The sequence below is a fragment of the Tachysurus vachellii genome, chromosome 2 (assembly GCF_030014155.1).
Source record: "Tachysurus vachellii isolate PV-2020 chromosome 2, HZAU_Pvac_v1, whole genome shotgun sequence".
Classification (NCBI taxonomy): Eukaryota; Metazoa; Chordata; class Actinopteri; order Siluriformes; family Bagridae; genus Tachysurus; species Tachysurus vachellii.
In genome coordinates this window covers 34,064,277-34,071,159 of record NC_083461.1, presented here as the reverse complement: position 1 = coordinate 34,071,159, position 6,883 = coordinate 34,064,277, and the positions used below count along the sequence as shown (strand labels likewise).

Here is a 6,883-nt window from a genome sequence, read left to right as displayed (position 1 = left end):
CTGGTCAGTTCTCCACCCGACACCTTTACCTCTCATACACAGGACTTAACTACTTGGTTTTTCTGCTCTTGCTAGACCATCATTGTCTGCGTAGCCCCACTAAAAACAGGTCCATAAGTCATTGCAGCACCTTTTCTCTTGTTCCTGATGTTAAAACAAGCCATGGGACAGAAGAGATTCAAAATATAGTGTTAATGTTCACATCTGCAATATGCCATTTAACTATTTTTGGAGAATGCATAGAAGTATATCATATCCAGGGTGCAGATATTTATTTTTCTGGGTTCCAGTTTGGTGAGTCTGACAGACACAGATATGTTTCATTTACAGATGTTAGTTCTGTTGGTTACAAGGTTCCTTCCCATTAAGAGATTAAAAAAAGCAGTGCATCAAGGTGGGACAAACAAAGAGTACATTGTCCAATGAATGTTATTTAAATGCAAAATGCACACTGAACCACACATGAACTTGGTCATACAACCAATCTTGTTCTTTCATATGGCATGTCTGTGCTTAATTTGGAGATTTGCGATATTGTGTTTTCTGACCATATGCCTGTTGTGTTTGAGGTGGGCTTTTTCTGTCCTGCAGTTAATACTCCTGCCCCTGCTCGGTGCTGTCGGATTTTTAATCCTTCCACTGCTGGTCAGTTCTTGGCTGCTTTTGAGCAGCTCATCCCTCCGCCTGACACCATTACCTCTCATACACCGGACTTAACTACTTGGTTTCTCTCCTCTTGCCAGACCATTATTGACTGTGTAGCCCCACTAAAAAAGGTCCATAAGTCATTGCAGCACCTTTTGTTTACAGGTTTTTCTTACTCACATTCAGTAGCTCTTTGCACACCCTTTGGGCCTCATAGGATTGTCCCTCCAACTTCTTCACTGAGCCTTGCAGTGTTTTTACTTGTTCCTTTAGTTTGCCATGCTCGTGCTACAGCGTACCCTAAGTTCCAGAAATGAATAGGAGACAAACATATTCAGACGCCACAAATAATCAACATTAGTACATTAGTATACAGTAAGAAATGATAAAGTTTCTGAAGGATTGTGGTTTTGGCTCATTCCTTTCAGCAAGTCAATCCCAAGACAATTCCCAAAGTTGGGAACTGTTTATTTTGCATTGTGTTCTAATTTAAGATTCACTTTAAAATATTGCCTTTTCTACAGAAAAAAAAAGAATTTAATAATTGCAGTATATACAGGTATGGTTTAGATTGTTATACCACTAACTGTTAAAAGTACTGTTTGCTACTGCATTAACACTTTTTTTAGGGTTTCTTGTGTTTTCATTTTTCATCCAGTAATGGGCAATTGTATTTCTTTGCCAGAAACAAATAAATCTTAATAACTAAGCGAATTGTATACATTCTTTAGTTTTAAAGGTAGAAAAGAAAACAGATATCGGATCGGTATCGGTATCGGCCAATACTGGCAAACTCTGGTATCGGATCGGAAGAGAAAAAGTGGTATCAGTGCATCCCTAGTATTAAGCTTGACTATTCTTACAGTAACTATTAAACATATACTGTTATCACTAAAAATGCCTATTTCTAAAAAACAGATAGAAATGATAGTAGTTATGGATTCATGAAAATGCATAAAAACATCAAAATACATTTAAACTGAAGTAAATTGTCTGATTTAGCACTTATGTTTGAAACTTTACTGTCTTTCAGGAACGACAGGCTCACAGGCTCCTAAAGGAGAAGTATGATGGGGTGGTGAAGCAGAATGAGGAGGTACTAAAGGTAACCTTTTTATGAGGCCATAACTGCCATCATTACTATCTGGCTTTTAGGCAGACTTAAAAATACATTTGAACTGAAGTAAATTGTCTGATTAACACTTAATTCTGCCTAAAAGCCAGATAGTAATGATAGCAGATATGGCTTCATAAAAAGGTTACCTTTAGTAACTCCTCTCTCTGCTTTAAAAACTTCACAAATCATCATGCTTGTCCTTTATGACCTAGATAGTCTGTCTCTCCTGCTCACACTCCTGAAAGACAGTAGAGTTTCAAACATTAGTGATAAAGAAATTTCTTCAATCAATACGTACAGCAAACGTATTTTTGTATTTTAAAATATTTTTGTGATTTTTTTAAAGTGATTTATAGTCATGTACAGATGTATAGTCATGGGTTATATAATCAAATACAATTTATTAATGTTCCATATAACAAACAATAAAAACGTGAAAGATTAATACTGTCTGGCCAGTATCTGGAAAGCCATAAGTCAGAAAATTTCTTAATGAGATCAATAAATAACTGAACAAATCTTAACACTGTCTGATTTGTATTGTTTCTTGTTCCCAAACCAGACAGTGACATTGATTCAGGAAGCTGTCAATGGCCCCTCTGTAAAACGTACAGTAGTCAGGATAGGGGGAGGGAGATGGGATTTCCTCAGCATTTGTTAGACCTAGAGATGCTGCTGGGCTTTCTTGGAGCTGGTATTATGTGACCAGGTGAAGTTCTTGGCAAGATGAACACCCAGAAATTTGCTCTTGACGATCTCTACAGAGGATCCGTGTCAATGTTGAGTGTAGAGTGGTCGCTCTGGGCTCTCCTGAAGCCAACCTTCAGAGACTGGCTCTACACCAGGCAGTTAGCTGTTGCACCTCCTCTCTATATAAAAATGTTCTCTATGTATAAATGTAAACAATGTATTACGGTTTATTGAAGTCACAAATCAGGACAAAGAGTAACAATGCTGAACCTTAGTCTAATTTAGCTAAATTAGGAATATTAGGACAATGGCTCACAACAATGGCTCGATGGCAACAGAATTAGAAACTTGAAAAGTTTGGATAAAATTTTCTGTTTACAGCAGACTGGGCAACAGTGCATAATTAAACATTGAAGCCTGAGATGGATGCTGTTCAGTATTTTTAATTAAACAGAGCCAAATTCATTCATCCAGGCCTCATATTTTTCAGGCTGGCAACAGAAACAGACTTGGAGATCTTTTTAAGGGCAATTTCAAAGTCCTCCGTAGTGACAGGCATCTGCAGCTCGTCTATAGATAGCGCTCGAATCTCCTCTGGGCTCAAGCCTTGAATCCTCTGATGCATTGCCATCATGGATGCATCTCTGGGTACAGAAACACATATTGTTAATTGTTTTGTGAAATATGATAATAGGAAGGAAATTTCAGGTTGTTAGATGAACATACCTTATATACATTTACTCTGTCACTTTATCTCAAGTTCACCTTTGAAGTATGTAGACTATACAGCAATATGTATGTGGACACATGTTCACGTCTATATCTGATTTTTGAACACATCAGCAAAGATTTATTTCTCTTTGCTGTTATAATTAGCTCCACACTTCTGGGAAGACGTTCTACTAGATGTTTGGACAAAACATCAGAGATACATGACCTGCTGAACCACTGAAACAAGCTCCTATCAGCCTTTGTTTGTTTTCTCTGGTTTGCACTGGATGGACTGTGAAACAGAGGAACTTTCCTCTCTCTCTGGTTGAGGTTAGCTTGTTTTATCTCAAACTTTTCTAAGAGCTGTTTTTTGCTTTCCCTGTTTGCCTAGGAGATGGACAAGTTTCAAGCAAGCTTTATAGAAAATATAGTAAATTCTCAGCAGGTTGCAAACTATTCATCAATCACAATAACCATGCCATGTAACGTTACACCAACCTGCATACCAACTGTATGCATTCATAATGTTTTACCTACAAATGATGGTGCACCAGAGTAGTCCTCTGTCTTTTCAGCAATGGTGGGTAAGTCAACATCAGGAGACAATTCCACCTCCCTCAGGAATTCTGAGCAGATCCACTCGCCGTTTTACTGAAGAGAGCAGTTACAGGTAATGGGTATAAAATATTAGCTACGGTTTTGATGACCTCGTTCTATGCGTAAGAGAATAGGAGAATAGAAGTGTTTGTAGAGAAGCTTGGCATGAATAATGCCAAAAATTAACAATTGCACAATAGTTTCATTCATTCATTTTCTACCGCTTATCCGAACTTCTCGGGCCACGGGGAGCCTGTGCCTATCTACCCATGAACAATAATAATAATAATAAATATAGCTGCAAGCAGCGATACCGGGGTCAAGCCGATCAGATGCGCTCAGAACATGTTGCTGATGAACCATACCAAGTTTCGTAGCGATATGGCATTTTATTGGTAAAATACTGAACTTAACATGAAAATTCAAAATGTCTGTGTGAGTGTGAGTGTCTGTGTGTGTGTGAGTGTCTGTGTGTGTGTGTGTGTGTGTGTCTGTGTGAGTGTGTGTGTGTGTGAGTGCGTGTGTGTGTGTCTGTGTGAGTGTGTGTGTGTGAGTGTGAGTGAGTGTGTGTGAGTGTCTGTGTGTGTTTGTCTGTGTGTGTGTGAGAGTGTGTGTGTGAGTATGTGAGTGTGCGAGTGTGTGTGAGTATGTGAGTGTGCGCGCGTGTGTGTGTGTAAATGTGTGTGTAAGTGTGTGTGTTCCTCGTGTGTGTGTCTGTGTGAGTGTCTGTGTGTGTCTGTCTGTGTGTGTCTGTGTGTGTCTGTGTGTGTGTGAGAGGGTGTGTGTGTGTGTGTGTGAGTGTGTGTGTTCCTCGTCTGTGTGAGTGTGTGTGTCTGTGTGAGTGTGAGTGTCTGTGTGTGTGTGAGTGTGTCTGTGTGTGTGTGAGAGGGTGTGTGTGTGTGTGTCTGTGTGTGTGTGAGTGTGTGTGTCTGTGTGTCTGTGTGTGTATGTGTGTCAATGTGTGTGTCAGTGTGTGTGTGTGTTCCTCGTATGTGAAAACATACTTGACAATAAAGTGTGTGTGTGTGAGTGTGTGTGAGAGTGTGTGTGTGAGAGAGTGTGTGTGTGTGTAAATGTGTGTGTATGTGAGTGTGAGTATGTGAGTGTGCGAGTGTGTGTGTAAATGTGTGTGTAAGAGTGTGTTCCTCGTCTGTGTGTGAGTGTGTGTGAGTGTGTGTGAGTGTGTGTGTGTGTGAGAGTGTGTGTCTGTGTGTGTGAGAGAGTGTGTGTGTGTGTGTAAATGTGTGTGTATGTGAGTGTGTGTGAGTATGTGAGTGTGCGAGTGTGCGTGTTCCTCGTCTGTGTGTGTGAGTGTCTGTGTGTGTGTGTGTGTGAGTGTGAGTGTGAGTGCGTGTGTGAGTGTGTCTGTGTGAGTGTGTGCGTGTGTGTGTGTGAGTGTCTGTGTGTGTGTGTGTGAGAGTGTGTGAGTATGTGAGTGTGCGAGTGTGAGTAAGTGTGTTTGTGTAAATGTGTGTGTAAATGTGTGTGTGTCCCTCATAAAGACCTTTGTGATTCTGGTTCTGATTCTGATGTTGCAAGAATTTTGCCTCTAGGCCTTACGATTCAGCACAAAATTGGGTTTTGGACTGTTGGTGGCGCTAGACGGTTTGAGCTAGACACACCAAAGTTGCTACAGTAACTTCTAAGACTGGCCTCTACATGTGTGCCAAATTTCATAACTTTCCTACGTACGGTTCTATGGGCTGCCATTGACTTCAATGACGGACGGAATAATAATAATAATAATAATAATAATTAAAGCTGCAAGCAGCATTTCCCGGGTTCAAGCGTTTAAGGCCTTTGGATTGACATGACAATATATGTCATGTCATGCTACATATGTCATGCTACAGAGGGTGCCACAACATATGTCATGTGAAGTACTCACCCGTCCAGTTTTCCCTAAAATAAACAAAGTCATATCCATTAGAGATGTGCCGGATACTTGGCTGAAACGAGTATCCGGTACGGATAAAGCACTTCTGCCGAGTACGAGTATTATACGAGTAATACGAGTCAATATGTGTGCTCGGATTGTATGAAGATCATCATTGGCTAGCTGATTGTGTCAGCGTTCTGTGATAGGCTAGTCTATCTAATTAATTATTAACAAATTAATTATTACCGGTTTAAACCCCGCCCATTTCAAGACAAGCCCCGCCTACTTCCGGGTTAGGCCCCACCCACTCAGAGAATCAGAATCAGAATCTTTGCCTTACAAATTGTGTTTTTGGACTGTTGGGGGCGCTAGAGGGCTTTTTTTTTTAAAAATGGCTGTTTTTAGTGATTTTTCCGTTATAGCGCCACAAAGTGGCCAATCGCCACGATTTTTGACCTGTGACCTCAGTTTGACCTCTTTCACGTGTGTCCCAAGTTTGGTGTTGATAGCTCATTTAACTCAAGAATTATGTCATGTCATGCTACATATGTCATGCTACAGAGGGTGCCACAACATATGTCATGTGAAGTACTCACCCGTCCAGTTTTCCCTAAAATAAACAAAGTCATATCCATTAGAGATGAGCCGGATACTTGGCTGAAACGAGTGTGCTCGGATTGTATCAAAATCATCATTGGCTAGCTGATTGTGTCAGCGTTCTGTGATAGGCTAGTCACAGCGCCCCTCCCCTACAGTGATAGGCTAATCATTTTTTTTTTTTAAACCTTCAGCTGTCTCTAACCAGTAACCAGACACTGAGTGTCTGACACGTTTTTGCTGTATTTCATAAAAACATAAAGGTAGTAAGCTAGTGTTATAAAGATTCTATAATATATATTACAATAAATATTACAAATTAAATATTACCGGTAAAGCCCCGCCCATTTCAAGACAAGCCCCGCCTACTTACCAGGTTAGGCCCCACCCACTCTGAGAATCAGAATCAGACTCTTTGCCTTACAAGTCAACACAAAATTTGGTTTTTGGACTGTTTTTTTAAAAAATGACTGTTTTTAGTGATTTTTCCATTATAGCGCCACGAAGTGGCCAATCACGACGGTTTTTGAACAGTGACCTCAGTTTGACCTCTTTCACATGTTTCCCAAGTTTGGTGTTGATAGCTCATTTAGTTCTTGAGTTATTGACATTTTAGTAAAACTGGCTCCTCACAGTCCAAACGTTTT

The 6,883-nt window shown here is 40.2% G+C and overlaps 1 protein-coding gene across 1 annotated transcript in view; it reads left to right on the top strand.

Moving 5' to 3' along the window:
- LOC132841838 (nuclear valosin-containing protein-like) overlaps window positions 1-6,883 on the top strand; it is a 36,225-nt gene that overhangs the window by 2,476 nt on the left and 26,866 nt on the right. Inside the window, exons 3-4 of the mRNA XM_060864405.1 lie at window positions 3,329-3,493; window positions 3,739-3,833. The gene's annotated coding sequence lies outside the window, so the exon portion shown is untranslated. The remainder of the gene's footprint in view (window positions 1-3,328; window positions 3,494-3,738; window positions 3,834-6,883) is intronic.